The 23586-nt window shown below is 41.0% G+C and overlaps 1 protein-coding gene and 1 pseudogene across 1 annotated transcript in view; both read left to right on the forward strand.

The window, feature by feature from the left end:
• Window positions 1-3572: 3572 nt before the first annotated feature.
• Window positions 3573-3727, forward strand: LOC115837683 (annotated as a pseudogene).
• Window positions 3728-16322: 12595 nt separating this feature from the next.
• Window positions 16323-23586, forward strand: part of FRRS1 (ferric chelate reductase 1) — a 66643-nt gene continuing 59379 nt past the window's right edge. Inside the window, exon 1 of the mRNA XM_030823248.1 lies at window positions 16323-16351. The gene's annotated coding sequence lies outside the window, so the exon portion shown is untranslated. The remainder of the gene's footprint in view (window positions 16352-23586) is intronic.

The following is a 23586-nucleotide window of genomic DNA, read 5'->3' on the forward strand; positions in this document are numbered from 1 at the left end:
GTAGAGGGTGTTGAGCAGAGCAATGACATGCTGTAAATTTAGAAGGGGCACCTAACCTGTCATGTAAGAGAAGATCAGGGAGACCAATTAGAGGGCTATCACAGTTGTCTAGGGAGGAAATACTGGTGGCTTGGAATAGAGTGGTGATGGTGAAGAAGGTTAGAAATAGATTTAGGACATATTTTTGTTTTTGTTTTTGAGATGGGGTCTCACTCTGTTGCCCAGGCTGGAGTACAGTGGCACAAACTCAGCTCACTGCAACCTCCACCTCCTGGGCTCAAGCAATCCTCCGATTTCAGGCTCCCGAGTAGCTAGGACTACAGGCAAGCGCTGCCATGCCCGGGTAATTTTTTATTTTGTTATTTTTTGGTAGAGATGGAGTTTCACCATATTGCCCAGGTTGGTCTCAAAGTCCCGGACTCAAGCAATCTGCCAGCCTTGGCCTCCCCAGATGCTGGTATTACAGGCATGAGCCACTGCACCTGGCCTGATTTAGGACATGTTTTAAAGGGAGAGAGAGAGCTGAAAAGATTTGCTAAAGGGTTGAATTTGGAGTGATAATATAAAAGTGGAATATAAAAAGAATGATTTCTAGGGTTCTAGCTGAGAAACTAGAAGAAACTGAATATGTTGGTGGCATTTGTGAGGATAGGAAAATTAGTGAGAGGGAGGGGTAGAGCAGCTCTGAAAGGTGGAACACAAGAATTCAGTGTTGGATGTTAAATTTTAGATGTTATTAAAATATCTAAGTGGAGGTAGCTGTTTGATACATATTTCTGGAGATATATTAAATACGTTTGTGTCATTGGCACTTAGGAAGTGAGCATGGGCCAGGCGCAGTGGCTCACGCCTGTAATCCCAGCACTTGGGGGCACCAAGTTGGGTGGATTGCTTGAGCCTAGGAATTGGAGACCAGCCTGGGCAACATAGCCAAACCCCGTTTGTACAAAAATACAAAAATTAGCCGGGCATGGTGGTGCACACCTGTAGTCCCAGCTACTTGGGAGGCTGAGGTGGTGGGAGGATGGCTTGAGCCAGGGAGGCAAAGGTTACAGTGAGCCAAGATCACACCACTTCACTCCAGCCTGAGTGACAGAGCCAGACTCTGTCTCAGAAAACAAAAGAAAAAAAAAAAAAAGAAAAGAAAAGAAAAAAGGAAGTGAGCATGGATGGAAAAGAGACTAGGTATGAAGAGTGTGCCTTGGACGCACTAGTATTTACAGGTTGGGAAGAACAGGTGAATTCAGTAAAGGAAACTGAGATTAAGTGGTCTGTAAGGCAGGCATAATACCTAGAGACTAGTGAGCAGAAGGTGCTTCCAGGAGACAGGTGTGGTCAATTGTGTCAAATGACTCCATTAGGGACTAAGAGCTAAACAGTAAGTATGGATTCTCAGAGTCATCTGTGGACCACCTGCATCAGAATTCCCAGCTAGTTTCTTAAAAGGAGATTTCTGGACCCACTTCAGGCCTTCTGAATCAGATTCTCTTGGGGAGAAGCCCAGGAACCTGCACTTAAACAAGTACAAGATTAGGATTATTGGAAAACAAAACCGAAACAAAAGCACCAGGTGGTTCTTGTGAACCTGGAAGCTGCTGCCTGAGAGTCTTTGTTCATGGAAGCATATCAGTCTTTTCTCTAGACTAGTGGTTGTCAGATTTTAACTTATCTCAGGATCCCCGATGAGCTCCTTAAAAGGATTACTAGGTCCCACCCCAGAGTTCCTGAGTCAGGAAGACTGAGGTGAGCCTCAAAAACGACATGTCTAACAAGTTCCCTAGAAATGCTGATGTTACTGGTTGGTGGACTACACTTTGACAACCATTGGGCCAAACATTTTAAAATACGCCCTTTAAAAGTAGAATAAAAACATGATTAAGAAATGTGGTCTCTACTGCAAGTCATAGACGTGTGTGGGATATCAATCCATTTCCCTCATCTCCATTTTCAGTTTCTTCCCCGCAAATTTTTTTTTTTTTTTGAGTCTCACTCTGTCGCCCAGGCTGGAGTGCAGTGGCATGATCTCAGCTCACTGCAACCTCCGCCTCCTGAGTTCAAGCGATTCTCGTGCCTCAGCCTCCCGCGTAGCTGGTATTACAGGTGTTCACCATGCCTGGTTAATTTTTGTTATTTTTAGTAGAGACGGGGTTTCACCATTTTGGCCAGGCTGGTCTTGAACTCCTGACCTCAGGTGATCCGCTTGCCTCGGCTTCCCAAAGTGCTGAGGTTACAGGCGTGAGCCAAGGCACCCAGCCCCTACAAAATTTTGAATTAAAGCTTTTATGATGTTGGCCAATCACAGAACTGCTTTAGCAGAGGTTAATTTGACCCTATGACAAAATTTAGAGATATCAAAAAGCCTCTTAGAAATTTTAAGTTTGAAAGACTTTTCAGGATGTCCCATTTTTTAGGTGCGGATGGCAGGGTTTTTTTTTTTTTTTTTTTTGACAGATGAAAGGCATTTAAGTAAAATTAAAATGAAAAAGGCCTTCTGACACTGTGTACTTGATGGTTCTGTCTCTGCCTATAACAAATCTCATTTTTGTTACCATAAACTGAATGAAAGAAGTAAATCTGCCCCAGTTCTATGTAATTAATTCCATCTGTTTGTCATTTCTGACTGGAAAACTTCTTACTTCCATACCTTGTTTGATATGGAGAACAAATAATTGAATTGTCTGATAAGTCTGCCAAGAAACTGTCCAGAAACATCAAGTGAAATAGTCCCCACTATATGAATTTTATGGTTTGTCTAAACACTAACATTTTCCCCTTCTGTAGTTGTATGAAAAAACAAATATTGTTAGCATAGTAAACATTCTAATAAAATACCAGAAAGAAAAACAAATCAGTATCTTTTAGCTGAGAACAACCAATACCCTGATAAATGACTGTATGGGGATTTCATTTGCATGTTAGTCCACAGAGTATCCCAGAACCCTAAATTTATTCATAAAAGAAGATATTGATTAATTATTGGTCATTCCTCATAAATGTAGCTTTTGATGTGTATGTCTAATTATTTGCTTTTTGAATTTTAATAAAACTGGCTGGGCACAGTGGCTCAGGCCTGTAATCCCAGTACTTTAGGGGGCTGAGGCAGGAGGATTGCTTGAGTGTGGGAATTCAAGACCAGCCTGGGTAAAATGGTGATAACCCGTCTCCACAAAAAATTTAAAAATTAGTTGGGGATGGTGGTATGTGCCTGTGATCTAGCTACTTGGGAGGCTGAGGTGGGAGGATTGCTTGAGCCTGGGAGGTGGAGGCTGCAGTGAGCTCTGATTGTGCCACTGCACTCTAGCCTGGGTGACAGAGCAAAACCCTGTCTCAAAAAAAAAAAAATTATCTCCTAAAATATTGTAAAATTACTTTTTTTTTCCCCAGGGGAGGAGAAAACATCACGAAAACAAAAAGAGAAACATCAAAATCATTCTTTCGGTTCTTTTGTGGTTTTCAACCACTTTTGGGTTTTCCCCTTGCAGAAACCACAGAAATATTATCTTAGAATAAAATAGTTTATCTGTTTAAAAAAAGAAAGAAAAGAAAAGAAAAATGTGATAAATGTGATCTCTAGTTTTGTGCAGGGGCAGTATCATAGTATTGTAGCCAGTGAGGTTTATCAAAGGTGTGATTATTGCTAATTGAAAACTTTTCCCAATATCCCTCCATGATGACTAAAAATAGAGTCGGCATTGGCAATTTTCAAATTTGACAGTCTATATGGAGACTGAACAAAGAAACAAAAAAAGAAATGTGGCTTCTTCCTTGGCTAAAAATTTTAACATGGTCTTGAGAAAAACATGGTCTATTTTTCTCAAGTTTTCTCTCTGTATTCACCAAATTTCATGTTGATCAGGGTTAAAAGAAATAGCACTGGTTGTTGCTTCCCTTGCCCTCGGTGGGGTAAAGTTATCAGTAATTCAAATCAAGAGTTTCTCCAATGCTCTGTTTTTAGAGAATTATTGCCAGCATCTTAAAATATCTCATTATAGGCCAGAGAAGAGCAAACTTGGCCCTTCGGGGACAGCAGAAAACAGTCTGTTAACTGTTTAGACCTGGAGAAGGCAGCTGAAAGTGTTTGGTTACCAAACGGCTTCCCTAAGCACCTAGATAACTGGTGTGATCAGTACTCAACCCTGCTGTTGGCTGATGACAGGGGTCAGTAGTAAAGAGCATTGCAAGTAATTAATGATGGCTGCTCAAGTGTGGGAATGACAGCTTATGTAATGTGTGTTTTCTCACTTTGATGTAAGACATTAAAGATTGTGTTTAAGACATTAAAGATTGTGTATAAGGAAGTCTTTAAGATCACTCCCATGCTAGTGTGATGAAATATTCTATCATAAGATAATCACAACAACTCCACTTATGTATCATCTTTTTTATACAAGTGAGTAAAGTAAAATTAGGGGGTTAAGAAACTTGCCTGAAGTCAACCAGCTATTAATGAGCAGAGCTGGGATTTCAACCTAAGTGAATTTGATTTCAGAAAGCATGATTTTTACCTGACCATGAAGTCGTTTTTTAGATGGCAGAACTAATATTAGTTCAAATTGCCAGAAAAGTTCCATAGATAAATTGCGACTTTTCGCTAAATCTTGAAGAATGTCTGGTATTAAATAGGTGGAAAGAAAGGAGATTCTCAACAATGTCTGGATAGTTGAAAAAAAGAAAAGAAAGATAAGGGAACAGCATGAGCAAAGGTGAAGAGATGGGAATGAGTGTTTAATAGACTGAGTTAGCTGTACCAGGTGGAAAAGCAATAAGAATGCTCAAAGCGTGACTGTGGAGTGCTTTGAATGTCAGAAAGAGTACAGATATCACTGTATAAACCATGGTAAATCACAGTACATTACTGATAAAAGGAATCTTTTAGGAAGATTAAACTGAGGTTGGGCCATTGTGGACAGGATTGATGGGAGTGATGAGAGATGAAGTTAGATTAATTAGAAAGTTACTGCTATAGTCTAAAGATTTAGAGTATAGATAATTATACTGCATACCTTTTCTCGAACAATTTTTATCTTCAGGCATTGAACTAAGCACTTTACGTTTATTATCTCAATTAATCCTCAGAGCAGCATTATGAGGAGAGTAATATGATATTCATTTTACTATGAGGAAACAGGTTCAGAGACCCCCAGATCACAAAGTTAGGGATGGAGTTTATCTTCAAATCCTGGGTCATCTGATTCCACAGCACCACATTGCCCTGCTTAGAATAAATAAGTGGGGAAAACACCTGCATGTGAGTATTTAGAAAGAAGAAACTGATTGATAATTGACTTGATGAGATATTAAAAGCAGTTTGTTTCAAGATTTTGGACTGTCACCCAGTTTATTTCATAAACCAGGACATATCTACTCACAGATACAATTAGAAAAAGTTTACGAAACAACATTTATTTATCCTTATCATATATAATGTACTCTGACATTTTCTTTTCTATTTTACTAAAATGTTTTTGGTGGTGATTCACTAAATATTTTTTTTTAAATTGTGGTAAAATCCACATAACCTAACATTTACCATCCTAACCATTTTTTAAGTGTATAGCACAGTGATGTTCAATACATTCATGATATTGTGTAACCATCACCACCATCCATTTCCAGAACTCTTCATCTTGTAAAACTGAAACTATCCGTTAAACAATAATTTCCTATTTCTCTGTACCCCCAACCTCAGGAAACCACTGTTCTACTTTATGATTTTGCCTCCTCTAACAACCTTATATAAGTGGAGTCATACAGTATTTGTCTTTCTTTCACCATATTTAAGGCTCATTCATGTAGTAGTGTATGTCAGAATTTCTTTTTTAAGGCTAATGTTTCATTGTATATATTTACTATTTTACTTATTTATCTATTAGACGCTTGGGTTGCCTTCATGTTTTAGCTATTGTGAATAATGCTGCTATGAACATGGGTGTACAAATCTTTCTTTGAGACTCTGCTGTCAGTTCCTTTGGGTATACCCATTAAAGATTTTACAATCCACTGATCAATGGGCTGTGGCTCCTGGCTGAAAAACTCAGAGCTATAAGCTATGAAAAGGATACAAAATTGAAAATTATTTCTAGTTTTAGTTTGAGTGTTGAAGAGAATGGGTACTACTGATTGATAAACAAGGAGAAATTAGAAAGGGAAGTTATTAGTTTCCTGAGGCTGCTGTAACAAATTAGTATACAGTTGGCGGCTAATACAACAGAAACTAAGTTCTCACATTTCTGGAGGCCAGAAGTCCAGAGACAGTATCACTGGGCCACAGTTAAGGTGTCAGTGAAAACATATTCCTCCAGAGACTCTAGGGCAGAATTTTCAGAATTTTTTCTTGCCTCTTCCAGGTTTTTTTTTTTTTTTTTTTTTTTTTTTGAGACATAGTCTTGCTCTTGTTGCCCAGGCTGGAGTGCAATGGTGCGATCTAGGCTCACTGCAACCTCCGCTTCCCGGCTTCAGGTGATTCTCCTGCCTCAGCCTCCCGGGTAGCTGGGATTATAGGTGCCCACCACCACGCCCGGCTAATTTTGTATTTTTAATAGAGACGGAGTTTTTCCATATTGGTCAGGCTGGTATCAAACTCCTAACCTCAGGTGAATCTCCCTCCTGGGCCTCCCAAAGTGCTGGGATTACAGGCATGAGCTACTGTGCCCAGCTGCCTATTCTTAATAATTATTATCATAAACTGTAACCATGTGTAATCTCCCTCTGCCTTTCTTTCTTAAGGGCACTTGTGATTGCATTTAGGGCCCACCTGGTTAATCCAGAATAATTTTTTCATCTCAAGATCCTAATTTAAGAACATCTGCAAAGTTCTTTTTTGCTGTTAGGTAACATTCATAGTTTCCAGAGATTTAGAAGTGGATATCTTTCTGGGGGCCATCATTCAATCTACCACAAATGTTGAGAGAAGAGAAAATATAGTGAATTCAGTTTTTGAATGGAAAGATGTTCAATTGCCTTGAAAGCAGTTAGGAAAACAGTACTTGCATTTACTAATATATAAAAGGTGAGTGTTGTGATTATATATTGGGTGTTTATTAATATCAACATGATAATTGAAGCTGTGACAGTATGTGTGCTTATGCAAGTACAAACTGAACTCACCTTCATAAAACATACACTCTTGGGTATTGGACAAAGAGTATGCTCAGGTCAGATATCTGGAAAGCAATAAGAACTGTGTGTCTATCAGGTTATTTATCTATTAGGTAATTATCAATCTATCAATCATCTATTCCTGTATTACCCACCTAGGAAATCACAGTATATTAGAGTAAATGTGGAGCTACTTTATACAAGTAGGGCCTAGCACAGGATCTGCCATATAGTAGGTGCTTGACAAAATATTTATTGAATGTAGTGCCTCTCAATCTTTTTTTTTTTTTTTTGACTGAGTCTTGCTGTGTCACTCAGGTTGGAGTGCAGTGGTGCAATCTCCTGAGCTCAAGTGATTCCTCCGCCTCAGCCCCTTGGAATAGCTGGGACCACAGGTACATGTCACCATGCCCGCCCAGAAAGTCTGGCTTATTTTCTGTCTCTTCTTATCCATCAGAAACCCGCATTTAGAATTTGGATGGGAACTTAGAGAATATACTGTTCTGCTTGTAACTCCTTATCTTTACTGTTCTGGTAACAAAAATAGACAGGATAAGTGATTTATCCAGGATGATCTAATGCTCTTTTCACTACATACCTCTGCCTTTTTAGACTTATTTTAAGTTAACTTCTTTTGAATTTTTGTGTCAACTTGAAGAAGCTGCATTATTCTTCACTAGGAAGAGGTAGTATTCTAGTTCTTTTCTATCTTGGCATTTATTTTCTTCGAAAGCAAAATGCTTTGTTCCATTAGGACCCAGAGTCATCCATCTAATCGAAGCCTTACAGAGTGGATTGAGGCATTATTCTTGCTTATGGCCACGACTTTGGAAATGTGTTGCTGCCCTTTTTTTTTTTTTTATTATCACTATGGGGAAGAAAAGGGCTTTTGAGATTTCATAGCTAGGATTAGGGATGCTTATATATTCTGCAATGCAAAGGACAGTCTCTTACAACAAAGACATATCTCTCTCTTTTTTTTTTTGAGTTAAAGTCTCCCTCTGTCGCCCAGGCTGGAGTGCAGTGGCTCAATCTCGGCTCACTGCAACCTCCACCTCCTGGGTTCAAGTGATTCTCCTGCCTTAGCCTCTGAGTAGCTGGGAGTACAGGCACCCCCCCACCATGCCCGGCTAATTTTTGTATTTTTAGTAGAGATGAGATTTCACCATGTTGGCCAGACTTGTCTTGAACTCCTGACCTCAAATGACCCGCTTGCCTCTGCGTCCCAAAGTGCTGGGATTACAGGCATGAACCACCATGCCAGGCCAGAAATATCTCACTTGAAAATAATTAATAGAAGGCCACATCCTATCCCACCAAAGAGCTATCTTCTATGTATTTGCATTGGAGTAGACTTTAGATAACCTCCAACTGGCTTTATAATAAAAAAAAATGGTGAAAATTGTGGAAGTTGCAGATACCAGGGTGAAACCACTTTTGTCACACTCAGACAAAATAGGACCACGAAGGCCCCCCCAAAAAAGGAGGTTCATGCTTACATGTCTGAGATAAGAACTGTTTCCAAGAACTTTCTAAAAATACTTTCTGTCCTTCATACATCTCTTACTTTGATAGTTTATCATTAGGCATTCTTTAGGCCTGCAGGAATTCAGATAAGATGATCTCAGAAGAACACTTGCCCAGTAACGTCATCTCTACCAAAGAAATGACAATAACTCTGCCTTTGGAAATAAGGAACTGTTTCTAAGCAGTTTATGTAAATGTTTTTTGCTAGTAATAGCTTCCCATACCCTACCCAAGCCAAAGGCACTGATTTCATATATTCCAGATTATAATCCTCATTTCTATTTTTGAGTAAACCCAACACAGTTAGAGACAATTTTCTCTAGTATCTTTTTTTAGGTGGACAAAATATTTTGAAGAGTTTAATTTTATCTAGATTATTCAAAACTGGTTTTCAGTAATAAGGTTAGCTCTTTCTGGAAGACACAGACAGCTCTAGCTAGGGGTGAGGACGAAGGGGCGGATATTCTTCAGGATCTGTTATCATAGGGAGGTCACATTATTTTGAATAAGAATTGGGTTGTGTTTAGAGGAGCATAATGTGAGGTGACCTTGAACTGGTGGGTAAGAAAAATATGAAGATGAATGTTACTACCACTAATTAAATGTTCAGAATGGCTTTATGTTGTCAGAAAGTAAAACATGGATTTACTGACCAGAGTTTGGTCAGAAGTCCATGGATAATTTTGGAACAATGTATTATTTATAGCACTGCAAAGAAGGGACATTTCATTTAAAAAGCCACTATCAAAACTTTTTTGCTATTGACTTCTATTTATTAAATACTTATTTTTGTGCCAAGCACTGTGCTTTACAGAAATTATTTCATTTGGCCCTCTGTTATTTGGTGAATGCACCTGATAGCAGTAACTTAAGCGTACCCTGAGAATGACCCCATATCGCAGACTCACCTGAATGTGTGTTCAGAGTTCCGAACTAGGGAATCCAAGAGTGGCAAATCTGGAGATTTGTTCCCTGTCTATGACGAACATCTGTGTCCCCTGTCCATCCTATGGAACACAGGCTGTCCAGGGAATTGAGGCCCCAAGTTTTGGGCTGAATGAAGATTGGCAGGTGGAGGTTGTTAGGGGGAGGGTGCTAAGTGAAAATGCCATATAAACTGCATGCTTTTTGCAATTGGTTGAGGTTCTTCTGTCCAGCCTGTAGCCACTGTCCTGTATGTAAGGTGGGTGTCCTGTCCACCCTGCTGTGTCCGGAATTGGTGGGTTCTTGGTCTCACTGACTTCAAGAATGAAGCCGCATTCTTGCGGTGAGTGTTATAGCTCTTAAGGTAGTGTCTCTGGAGTTGTTCGTTCCTCCCAGTGGGCTCCTGGTCTCGCTGGCTTCAGGAGTGAAGCTGCAGACCTTCGAGGTGAGTGTTACAGCTCATAAAAGCAGTGTGGACCCAAACAGTGAAAGAACAAAGCTTCCACAACGTGGAAGGGGACCCAACCAGGTTGCCACTGCTGGCTGGGGCAGCCTGCTTTTATTCTCTTATCTGGCCCCACCCACATCCTGCTGATTGGTAGAGCCAAGTGGTCTGTTTTGACAGGGCGCTGATTGGTGCGTTTACCATCCCTGAGCTAGACATAAAGGTTCTCCACGTCCCCATCAGATCAGTTAGAGACAGAGTATGGACACAAAGGTTCTCCAAGGCCCCACCAGAGCAGCCAGACACAGAGTGTCGATTGGTGCATCCACAAACCTCGAGCTAGACACAGGGTGCTGATTGGTGTGTTTACAATCCCTGAGCTAGACATACATGTTCTCCACATCTCCACCAGACTCGGGAGCCCAGCTGGCTTCACCCAGTGGATCCTGCACCAGGGCTGCAGGTGGAGCTGCCTGCCAGTCCCATGCCGTGCGCTCGCACTCCTCAGCCCTTGGGTGGTTGATGGGACTGGGCGCCGTGGAGCAGGCGGTGGTGCTCGTCGGGGAGGCTTCGGCCGCACAGGAGCCCATGGAGGGGGTGGGAGGCTCAGGCATGGCGGGCCGCAGATCCCGAGCCCTGCCCCGCGGGAAGGCAGCTAAAGTCCGGTGAGAAATCTAGCGCAGTGCTGGTGGGTTGGCACTGCTGGGGGACCCAGAGCACCCTCTGCAGCCACTGGCCTGGGTGCTAAGCCCCTCATTGCCCGGGGCCGGCAGGGCCGGCTGCTGAGTGAGGGGCCCGCCAAGCCCACGCCCAGCCGGAACTCCAGCTGGCGCGCAAGCGCGGCACGCAGCCCGGGTTCCCGAACCGCTCGCGCCTCTCCCTCCACACTCCCTGCAAGCTGAGGGAGCCGGCTCCCGCCTTGGCCAGCCCAGAAAGGGGCTACCACAGTGCAGCGGTGGGCTGAAGGGCTCCTCAAGTGCCACCAAAGTGGGAGCCCAGGCAGAGGAGGCGCCGAGAGCGAGTGAGGGCTGTGAGGACTGCCAGCATGCTGTCACCTCTCACTGCCACCACCGGGCCATGGGGTCAGCCTACCGCCACTGAATTCTCCCCTGTGTGTAAGCCCCCAGTAAAACCCCATATCTCATTTGCTGGCTCTGGGTCTGTCAGCCTCTTGAACCTTCTGCCATCCCCACTGGAATCAATAGAGGTTTGGCACAACATCTGTCTGCAGAATCTGGACATTCATTCATGCAGTAATAAGTAATAAGTAGGTAAGTAAAGATTTTTGTGTTTTTTTTGAGATGGTGTCTGGCTCTGTCGCCCAGGCTGGAGTGCAGTGGCGCGATCTTGGCTCACTGCAAGCTCCGCCTCCCAGGTTCACGCTATTCTCCTGCGTCAGCCTCCAGAGTAACTGGGACTACAGGTGCCCGCCACCACGCCTGGCTAATTTTTTTGTATTTTTATTAGAGACGGGGTTTCATCGTGTTAGCCAGGATGGTCTTGATCTCCTGACCTCATGATCTGTCCGCCTCAGCCTCCCAAAGTGCTGGGATTACAGGCGTGAGCCACTGCGCCTGGCCTAAGTAAAGATTTTTTTTGAGCATAGGAGTTACAAGATGTGAGTTATACTTGAGAGAGATTAGCTCTCCCAGGCTGGGCACAGTGGCTCATGCCTGTAATCCCAGCACTTCGGGAGGCTGATGTAGGCAGATCACCTAATGTCAGCAGTTTGAGACCAGCCTGGCCAACAAGGTGAAACCCAGTCTCTACTAAAAATGCAAAAATTAGCTGGGTGTGATGGTGCACACCTGTAATCCCAGCCACTTGGGAGGCTGAGGCAGGAGAATTGCATGAGCCGAGGAGGCGGAGGTTGCAGTGAGCTGAGATTGTGCCATTGCACTATAGCTTGGGTGACAGGGTGAGATGCTGTCTCAAAAAAAAAAAAAAAAAGAAAGAAAGATTAGCTATCCCATATTATGTTGGATAGCTAATTAGGTTTATGAGAAACTGGAAGCACTTAGTAGATAATGATTGTAGTTCAGTTGACACTATAGTCCAGGACATAAAACAGAATAGTGGCAGTGGAGATGGAGAAGAGACGGTGAATTTGGCTGTTTGGGTGAGATGAACATAATTAAAGGCCAAGTGAGAATGAGTTTATTTTAGATGGTGGGTTTTGGATGTATTGAGTTGAGGCTGTGTCTAATCAACTGGAGATGTTCTCTTTGAATGTAAACTTGTTTGAAATGCTAAGTATAATAGGGCAGGAAAGTTCCTAAGTTTAGTCCATCAGACTTCATTCAGACTTGGCAGCGGTGCTCAGTGGAGACAGTGGTTCTGGCTTAGGATCCTGTCTACCACTTCTCTGTCTAATCTTCAGCAATTTACTTAGCCATGCAGGTCCTTAACATTCTCAGCTGTAGGATGTTCATAATAGATAGGATAATATATGTGCCTTGGTTAGAATGGGTGTTGAATAAATGATTATTGTTCTTGCTATACTTTATTTGCCTTCTTCATTCTCATTTTCTGATGAATATACAGCGGAGTCTTCCAGTGGCTACCTGAGGTGTTACATGATATCACAAAAGATTGAATGCAGAAGCAGATATGAGAATCCTACTGTCTTCTATTAAGCCATACATTAAAGAGATTTGCAACAACTTAATGATACTTTTTCTTTTTTTGACAAGTGCTATACTTTTTCATTAAATTTTTTATTATTGAAAAACAATAATATAAGCAACAGAAAAGATACTGTGTTAACATGTAACTATTATTGTCACTTAAAAACAAATTTTTGAATATTTAAGTTTTTCTGTTAATTTTTAATACAAAAAATATTAATAGATATCACCCACATAAAGAAATATCTCTGATGTACATAATAATCTTTCTTTTTTTTTTAAAACTTGGTCCTTTTTTATTATTAATTTTTTTGCACAGAAAACAATAAACATTTTCTAAAAATACATACAAACAAAAATATGCATATCAAACATATTAGGAAGGTTGCACATAGGAAGACAGGGAATAGAAATGGGGGGTGGGAATTAAAGAAAATAAATGAGAGAGGGACTTTGTATGGATCAATGATAATAACTCAATCCTCTATTTGACAAAGAAGAAGAAGGAAGAGGAAGAAAAAGAAAGCGGGATAAAGGATCAGAAAGGGAGGAAAATAGAAAAAATTAGAGTATGACTCCAAGGTAGACCTGTTTTGTTGTCGCTGGGTTGGTTGGTTGGTTTGTCTGTTGTATTTTTCGTATGTTTCGCCATGTCGGCCAGGCTGGTCTCGAACTCCTAGCCTCAAGTGATCAACCCGCCTCGGCCTCCCAGAGTGCTGGGACTACAGGCGTGAGCCACCACGTCCAGCCTCCACATTGCTTCTGGCCTCCATGGTAGACCTCCCAGACGGGGCGGCCAGGCAGAGGCGCTCCCCACATCCCAGACGGGGTGGCCGGGCAGAGGCGCTCCTCACTTCCCAGATGGGGCGGCCGGGCAGAGAGGCTCCTCACTTCCCGGACGGGGCGGCTGGGCAGAGGAGCTCCTCACTTCCCAGACGGGGCGGCCGGGCAGAGGCGCTCCTCACTTCCCAGAATAATCCTTCAAAGTTGTGTAGGGACCCTGAAATAAAAAAAAGTTTGAGAACTGCTGATATAGAGGCATGAGAATGGTAACCAGTAGGGTAGCTTTAACTTCTTAGGATCTAAGCTCCACTAAACGAATTTTAATAAAATTGGCCTCCTTTGTGACAACTGATGAGTTGATGAAGAGTCTGGTAGAGGTGATCTGGAAGGGAATGATAAGGTGGAATTATAGCTGGGGACATGGAGAGAAATGATAGGCTTAGAAAGGATGGTGTTTTATTGATTGATTGATTGAGATGGAGTCTTGCTCCATTGGCCAGGCTGGAGTGCAGTGATGTGATCTCTGCTCACTGCAACCTCTGCCACCTGGATTCAAGCAATTCTCCTGCCTCTGCCTCCTGAGTAGCTGGGATTACAGGCATGTGCTACCACATCCGGCGAATTTTTGTATTGTTAGTAGAGACAGGGTTTCATCATCTTGGCCAGGCTGGTCTTGAACTCCTGATATCGTGATCCACCCCCCTTCGGCCTCCCAAAGTGTTGGAATTACAGATGTGAGCCACTGAGCCTGGTGAAAGGGTTGTTTTAGACAGAGCTAGCCTCTGTCTCCATTCAGTTCTTCCCACTGTGTCGTAACACTTCCTAAGAGTGCTTTAGGATGTAGGATCCTGACAATATAGTCAAAGAGTTTTTGTTTTATAGACATATCATACTTTTGGCATGCAATGGGGCAGTTCCTGGAAAGGGTCTGTTATCTGCAGAAGGCTATTTCACCACTTGAGGCTTTGAAGAACTGAAGATCAGCTGACTTAGTTTAAAACTATTCATGTTCCCAGCAGCTTTAGGATAGCAAACCAACTCTGGGTCATCTTTATTTAAAGCCTCTCTTTAAAATCCTGTAGAGAGGGGCTTTTGTTAATTGTGACTAGTTCTTTAAGAGAAAGAGTAACGTGATGGTGTTCCTTTCTCTGTTCTCTCTTTAAAAATGGTTTAAAGAATTTACTGGGGTTGATTGATAACCAGCATTCCACAGGTCAAGGCATGGGTCATAATCTATTTTCCAGTCTGCATATGTTGAAAGCGCCTTTGCAAAAAGTTTATAACTGAGGAAATTATGACAGTGAATGAGATCAGACCTAACTGGCTCCATCTTGCTTCTAATCTTTAAGCTGTCCTTGTTCATTCCTGGGCATAGGCCAAACTAACTTTGGGAAGGAATCCAGTTCCTGTTTTGACTCTGAAACAAAATTGGTAATAGCCCTTTCCTGAATAGACCCCTTCTTGCCTGGGGACCAGTCTGCCTTTGCAGGACCAACAAATTAGCTACAAGATTAGAAATTATGGTTTAGGGGTCATGCAGCCTCTGGCTCCGAGTCTGAACCTCCCCAGATTGCTCCTGGGGATAACATCACTATTGTAAAACCTAAGATCAGTGCTTGAGATATTTTGCAGACCCTGGACTCGGTGGATCAGCTGATACCACACAGACCGGTAATCGGGCTCACCCAGTTCTGCCATCCCACCCAGGAACAGAAGACAGCAAGAAAACCTCACTTCGACCCCCCACGATTCCATCTCCAATCTGACCAATCAGCACTCCTACTTCCCAAGCCCCTCCCCGACAAATTATCTTTAAAAATTCTGATCTCTGAATCCTGGGGAGACTGTGTTGAGTAATAATAAAACTCTGGGCTGGGCACGGTGGCTCATGCCTGTAATCCCAGCACTCTGGGAGGCTGAGGCAGGTGGATCACTTGAGGTCAGAAGCTCCAAACTAGCCTGGCCAACATGGTGAAAACCTGTCTCTGCTAAAATACAAAAATTAGCCGGGCATGGTGGCGGGAGCCTGTAGTCCCAGCTACTCAGGAGGCTGAGGCAGGAGAATCGCTTGAACCCGGGAGAGGGAGGCTGCAGTGAGCCAAGATCATGCCACCGCACTCCAGCCTAGGCGACAGATGGAGACTCCGTCTCAAACAAAACAAAACAAAACAAACAAACAAAACAAAAAACTCCGGTCTCCTGCACAGCCAGCTCTGCATGAATTACTCTTTCTCCATTGCAATTCCCCTATCTTGATAAATCGGCTCTGTCTAGACAGCGGGCAAGGTGAACCCACTGGGCAATTACAATGTCACTCAAGGTCTGAATTGGAATGTTTAATATTTTCAATTACATTAAAGAGAAGAAAAAAAGTAAAAAACAGGAAAACAAAACAACAAAATAAAAAAATAAAAAAGATTTTAAAAAATTCAATTACATCGTCTTTTCCTAGCCCTAAAATTTTTCTTTTGCAAAAGTCTTGTGAAACAGATTAAAGGCTTAAAAAGAAACAAAACTCCTAAATTTCAGGGTGTAATTTGCAAAATAAAATATTTCTTTTGCATTATATCATTCACACTGCAGAAAGGTTTCAGTTCTACGCAATCTGATCTTTTTCCACTTTTTAAAAGTTAATTTGCTTTTACTTAGCACTATTATAGAACAGATAGGTATTTTCAAATAGTTTTGCAATTAAACACAAAAATTATAATTTTTGTGGCGAAGTAGGTACTAGTTGGCAAATAGTGTTCCTTTGTGTAAAACAGAATTTTAAATTTTCAGAAATGGAGTCCTAAAACTAGCACTGGTCTTGCAAATCAAGTTCTGCAGCTTAGTTTGGGAAAGGTTCCCTTTTGGCTCAAGGCTTAACTGGCTCCACCCAGCTGCTGAAATGTGATACAAGTTGTAACAAAACCGGAAGTTGGTTAGGCTGCCTTCGCTTCTCAAGGTAAGTGTCACGTCTTTTTCCTTAATGTCAAAGCTCTTTGTAAAGCGTTAAAAATCAAATCCAGCTTAGCGACAGACTGGAGAGCCAGCGCCTGTGCTGACCAGGGCAGTCGGCCAGGCGGAACGGGTGCTGTATTCCAAACTATGTTCTGGAGCTTGAATTGAGCTAATGAGTGTTCACTAACGAGTTAGGTTAATATGTCCCGTGACTTTAACTAACAAGCTTTAATTCCAAGAAATGGGTGGTTATAAGTAGAGACGTGTTTGGGATCCTGAAAATCATCGACTTTATTCTTGCAGGAGTTTTTTTTTTGTTTTTAATTTTAAATTTAAAACTATGGGAACTCTTTTTTTATATTTAAAGCTAATGGCATGGTTACCTATATCAGGGTTACTTAGAGCCTTATTTGGTTTTTAAAGTGTCTTTTCATCTGGAACTTTTAGTCCCCTTACCCCCGCCCACTCCCTAGCCCTGGTGTGTCGTTAAAATTTCAGAAAGACTCCAGGGTGGCAAGGTGTTATCACTGCACTTATTTTTGTGTGTTCTTGTTATACTGCCCTAAAGGGTAAAGGGGATTTTTCAAATTGTAAATGTGTTATTAGGAATATTTCTTAACATAGCTAAACTTTTCAGTTCAGATATTTTCATTTACATATGTATTTTTATTTTATTTATTTATTTATTTATTTATTTATTTATTTATTTATTTTTGAGAGGGAGTCTCGCTCTGTCCGCCAGGCTGGAGTGTAATGGTGCGATCTCGGCTCACTGCAAGCTCTGCCTCCCGGGTTCAAGCGATTCTCCTGCCTCAGCCTCCCCAGTAGCTGGGATTACAGGCACCTGCCACCACGCCCGGCTAATTTTTTGTATTTTTAGTAGAGGTGGGGTTTCACTGTGTTAGCAAGGATGGTCTCTATCTCCTGACCTCGTGATCCGCCCACCTCAGCCTCCCAAAGTGATGGGATTACAGGCTTGAGCCACCGCGCCTGGCCTATTTATTTATTATTTTTGAGACGGAGTGTTGCTCTTGTTGCCCAGGCTGGAGGGCAACGGCGGGATTTCGGCTCACTGCAACCTCTGCCTCCCGGGTTCAAGCAATTCTCCTGCCTCAGCCTCCTGAGTAGCTGGGATTACAGGCAGGCACCACCACACCCAGCTAATTATATATTTTTAGTAGTAACGGGGTTTCTCCATATTGGTCAGTCTGGTTTCGAACTCCCAACGTCAGGTCATCTGCCTGCCTCGGCCTCCCAAACTGCTGGGATTACAGGCGTTGAGCCACCGCGCCCAGCCATTTCTGTATTTTTAAAAAAGTAGTAAGATTTGAGTATTATACTGGGATAGAACTGAAGTTGGGGGCTTAATTTGATCTATCAGCTTATTGAAAACAAAGACCTTTTAAAAGATGGTTTTGTTAGGTTGGAGAAGTGAGTTTTAATTTGTCATTTATTTAGCCAGTATGTTGATTTTTTTGGTGAAGTGTACTCTCTGTTTCACACCTGTCTGCTTTTTTAATGTTGGATTTTCTCAAAATTCACGTAACAATCACACTGTACGAGTACTGTTTTGAAGGTTGTCTGCTAGTCAGAATGCATGGAGATCAATGTGTAGGACACCTTTACCGATATCCAGAGGTTTACCACAAGACAAGTCACCAAATGTGGCAGAAAAACATGATAAAATTTATTAGGAAAAATTAAAGCTTATGGAGTGAACAGTTATTTCAGGTTGGTGGAATTAGGCAAGAATCCAAGAAAGGAAGCCAGTTTTATATGGGAGACTTTGTTAATGGTGGTCATTGTGCTAGACATTTTGGAGATAGTATTTTATTTAATCCTCATGCAAGCCATTGATATTGGTGGCATTGTCTCTAACAAGTGAGAAAACTAAGACTCAGTAAGGTTAAATAATTTGTCCAGGGTCACTATGGTGGTGCCTGCTGGATTACATTAATGGACAGATTCAAACCTAGGTCTGTGATATTTCAAAGTCCATACACTTCATTGTATCATAGGACAGTAGTTGATGGCATTTTAAATGGATCTTGAAAGAGGGGTAAAGGTCTTCTTTATCAAAACAAACAAAAATAGTAAAAGTAACATAGAATGTTTGAAAATAGAAAAAAGAAAAAATCTAACTACCTTCAAATCAGTTTCTGTGCAGTCTTACATGTACATATTTTGTAGTGTTTTTTAAAATTATAAAACACCACATGCTTTAAAAAAATGCACATTATAATGGGCGTTAAAGAAAGGAAGCCCACTTCTCTTCCATCCTGAAAACACATACCTTCCTAAGTGGTAAACACGGTTGAGAACAATTGGAAGCATGTATAAAGGTTTTTTCTTTTCCTTTTAAGTTATGTATATTTTGGTACATTCTATATCATTTTGCATTTTTCTTGTTTTGATTCCTCAGTGGAGCATGAACATGTATCTTCTTAAGAACATGCAGATTCATGTCTTGGGATTTCTGTGAAATGAGTTCATACTTGCAAAGTACTTAAAACAATGCCTACCTCCTAGAATGCACTCAATAATTATTAGCTGGTGTATTTGTTATCTGTTTATTCTATTTCATTTTTGTTAATGTTTAGCAAGTATTATATAGTTTGGGTATAGCATAGTTTATTTTTGTAACCACTTAAATTATCCAACATTTTTGCTACTGGAAATAATCCTTGCATAACTGTATGGGTTTTTCTGTAAGATATATTTCTTTTGTTTTCATTCTTTTTTTTTTTTTTTTTTTGAGACAGAGTTTCACTCTTGTTGCCCAGGCTGGAGTGCAATGGTGCCATCTCAGCTCACCTCAACCTCCGCCTCCAGGGTTCAAGCGATTCTTCTGCCTCAGCCTCCTGAGTAGCTGGGATTACAGGCATGCACCCCCAAGCCCGGCTACTTTTGTATTTTTAGTAGAGATGGGGTTTCTCCATGTTGGTCAGGCTGGTCTTGAACTTCCAACCTTAGGTGATCTGCCCGCCTGGGCCTCCCAAAGTGCTGGGATTACAGGTGTCAGCCACTGTGCCCGATCTGTAAGATACATTTCTAGAAATGAAATTTCCAGGTCAGAGGATAAACATTTTTAATTTACTAAGATATTGTTAACATCTAAAAATGTGACAGTTTACCATTGTCCCTGTGTATGAGAGTGCTCGTTTCTTCACATCCTTGCTTATATCAGATATTATTACTCTTTTACATATTACATGAAATAATGGGGAATACACAATTCTACCTAGTTTGAGCATAGTGTACAGAGATTATTGTATCTTATTTTTCAGTGTAACATTTATTTTTATATGGACAGGAATTTAACCAAATTCCTGTCCATATAAAAATAGGGGGTCCCATTTAGGAGAAAAATAGGGGTCCCATTTAGAAGGCAAAACTTCAGGAGAAAAAAGAGAAGCTTATTCCTGGAATAGCAGATGGCACATTGTTATTACAGTATAGGGAAAAAAAATCCTTGAAATTTGGGTTGTGTAGAAAAGTATAAAATATTAAATGTCGAGTGCCTTTGCTTCTTAATCTTATAATTCTTGGGAAGCTGCTGAGTGTTTTGCGGGGAGAGGAGAGGTATAATGAGAATTGTACCTTAGGCAAATAATCCTGTGTTGAGGAGATACAGAAACAGGGAGACCAGTTGAAAGTGTTTTATTAATCTGGGTGAAGGTAATGAAGTCTTCATGCTTGGAGATGGTGGCAGAAAGGAAAACAGTAGACAACTGTAATAGAATGGAAAGTAGAAGAGAGTTGCAAGAGGGATAGGTACAGTGCAGAATTGGTGGAGGTAGAATCTGCAGAGCTTGTGTGGAAGTTGGGGACCAAGAGAGTGTTTAGAATCCAATCCTGAGAGTTCGGGGTTTGAAATCCTGCTGATGAGAAATGTGTTGACAGACCACCATCAGATTAGGAAAGTGAGGTTCAAAAACTAGTCTGGAGGAAAATATGAATTTCGCTTCAGACAAACTGAGTTTTTTGTTATCTAAACAGAAGTCCATACCCAGTTGGAAACCTGTGTCACAGCATTGTAGAGCTGTGGGGTGGAGCAATTGAAAGATTTAAGAAATATTATCCTAGAGGTTATAATTGAGGCTGTGGAAGTGATGATCCTACAGAGAAATAGGGCAAAAAAGAGAAAAAAGAAAAAAGAAAGAAAGAAAAGCCAAGACAAAAAGTCTTGGAGAAGGACATCTTCATGAAAGAGACATAAAAGAGGAACCAGACTTAATTAAAATATTTTTACAATGACTATTTCTGACATTTGATTTTGATTCTAGTTAGACTTCCTTACTGCCTCCAAAAAATGTGGCAGAAAAATGTGATAAACTTTATTAGGAAAAACTAACACAGAGTTTCTGCGGAGAGAGCAGTCCCCCCAAAAGTCCATTCTCACTTTTTTATTTGTACCTTTGATTCTCCCATTGCTCCAATTCAAATCATGCTCATTCAGAATCCCTCTTTCTCCATAATGCCTTATTTACTTACCATGTCAGCCTTAAGGGTCTGATTTGAAGCTATGGATAGTTTGGTGATCAAAACCTCACAAAGTAGGCCAAAGACCCTACTTTTCACCTCTCATTTTCTGTAACTTTGGCAAGTGTCTTAATCAGTGTCCTATTTTACATATGGGGACAATAATACCTCCCATAGTTCCCTAGGTTGTTGTGAGGAATGCATACTAAGTCCTTGACATGATGTGTTGTAAGCCCTTAGTAATTGTTAACTCTTCTACTATTATTTCTTCCATACCTCTAAATTACTATAACGAAATGCAGTTTTAAAATTTCTGTCCCTGTGTGATCTTGGGCACTATTTTTTTTTATAAGCTCCGTGAGCTTCAGTTTCCATACCAGTAAACAACAACAACAACAAAAAACCCTTGTATGTTTCTTCCAAGGATTAGCATTCATACATGCAAAGCAGGACTGCGATGACTGGAATAGAGCAGGCCCTTAATAAATAGTAACATTATTAAATTATAGGTTAATAGTATTTGCTATTGTTTTATCTATTAGTTTTGGGTGTTTAGTGAAGGGGCCATTCCACTTAGCACTGAATTTTGTTTTAAGGAAAGAATTATTGTGAGGGCTACATGGAGTGATCCAAATGAAACCTGTGTATCATGTAATAAGATATTTGTTTCCAATCATTTTTCCAGAAAATGAATAAAGAAAATGGAAAAATTGTTCAGGTGAGATGGCTCACGTCTGTAATCCTAAGACTTTGGGAGTCCAAGTGGGAGGATTGCTTGAGCTCAGGAGATCAAGACCAGCCTGGGTAACATAGTGAGGCCCTGTCTATACAAAAAAATTTAAAAATTAGCTGGGCATGGTGGTATGCACCTGTGGTCCCAGCTACTCGGGAGGGTGAGGTGGGAGGATTGCTTGAGTCTGATACGTGGAGGTTGCAGTGAGCTGAGATCGCACCACTGCTCTCCATCCTGGGTGCCAGAGTGAGATGAGACCCTCCCCCCACCCCCCCAAAACAAAATTAAAAAGAAAATTGAAAGATTACTTGCTGATGGTGCTGTGATTACAGAAACTAGGATTAGATTGTAGAGTTTCAAATTACTTTTTTTCCAGTGTTTTTTTCTTCCTTTCCCCTTACTTTGTCGTACTTTCACTCAAACTCTAAAATCTTTTTCAGAAGTCTTTCCTACTGGCCGGGTGCATTGGCTCATGCCTATAATCCCAACACTTTGGGAAGCTGAGGCAGGTGTATCACCTGAGGTCAGGAGTTCAAGACCAGCCTGGCCAACATGGTGAAACCCCCATCTCTACTAAAAATACAAAAATTAGCTGGGCATGGTGGCAGGTGCCTGCAATCCCAGCTACTTGGGAGGCTGAGGCAGGAGAATCGCTTGAACCTAGGAGGTGGAGGTTGCAGTGAGCTGAGATCACACCATGGTACTCCAGCCTGGGTGAGAGAGTGAGACTCCATCTCAAAAAAAAAAAAAAAAAAAAGAAGCCTTTCCTACCATCTTAAGTTGTCAGATCTGACAAATCTTAAATTGGTATTGAATGTGCCACTTTTATGCTCTTTGTTTTTTAGAACCTTCTCTGAAAATGTCATAACTGTGATTGTTAATTTAAAAAAATCATTTTTTTCTTCACTTCCTTCTGTGAAAATGGAGTCTGAAACATTTTTATCTGGGGAAGTGGAAATACTTGACCTATTTTTCAGTTTCCCTATAATTTGAGATTCAGTTATCAAAGTCAACTTAGTTTTTGGTGTAGAAGTTTTCAATGAAGGTAAAATTAAATTACTAGAAAGAAAAGGAGCACATTTTCTGAAATATTTTACGTTTGAACAAATTAAATACAGATGCGAGAAACATGCAAAAATCTCAGTTTATCTAAGCCCAGTAGTGTTCAGAAGAAATTAGCACATATTGAGGAGGTGGAAAGTTAATAGTGATATTATAAATAGTGGCAATTACCACTTATTGACAACTTACTGTTTTCAGGCATTTATGGATTTTTACATTCATTCTTTCTGGAGTTTTAGTTCTATGAAATAAATCTCTACATTGCTATTCAGTCTCTTATAAAGTAGATTTAACATTCTGAATTAGGTAGGTGAACTTAGATTTCAACCTTTGTCCCGATAGCTCCCCACTCACATTGTTTGTCCCTGTGAAACGTGGATCCTTGCTGGACCTGTTTACTTTTCACCTTCTCTCTAAACAGAGAACAGTGACGAACAGTGAAAACAACATGGCTATTGCAGTTAGATTTTGGTTCAAATCCTAAAAGTATGCGTGATTTAGGGTATATTCCTTAACCTCAGTTTCCTCATCTCTAATATGAAGATAAATCTGCTGCTTATAAGGATTCCATCAGACGTGGTCTCTAACTGCCAGGTCATCACTGAGTGTTCATTTCTTTCCCTCTTTCTCTATGTCTCCTTTCCTTTGACTTTACAGTAAAACTACAATCCTTTTCTTTCCCTTTGTCCCCAAAATTTTATTGCTATCTGTATATATCTTGTGCTTAGTCTTAACTTGCTGGCTCTATCAATCTCCTTATCCTTCTGTGGTTTTACCTATTTTTCTAAAAGTCTTCCTACCTAACTCTGCTACTCAACAGGTGAACACCTATTTCCACCTCTATCCCCAGTTTAGGTTTTTGGTGACAATGCTAAGCCCACCAGGTTTGCCCCAAATCTTAGATGAAATGCTGAGCTAACAAATGTACACCGTCCCCGGATTATTGGGGGAACCTACCCCCA

Source organism: Nomascus leucogenys, chromosome 12, assembly GCF_006542625.1.
Source record: "Nomascus leucogenys isolate Asia chromosome 12, Asia_NLE_v1, whole genome shotgun sequence".
Lineage (NCBI taxonomy): Eukaryota > Metazoa > Chordata > Mammalia > Primates > Hylobatidae > Nomascus > Nomascus leucogenys.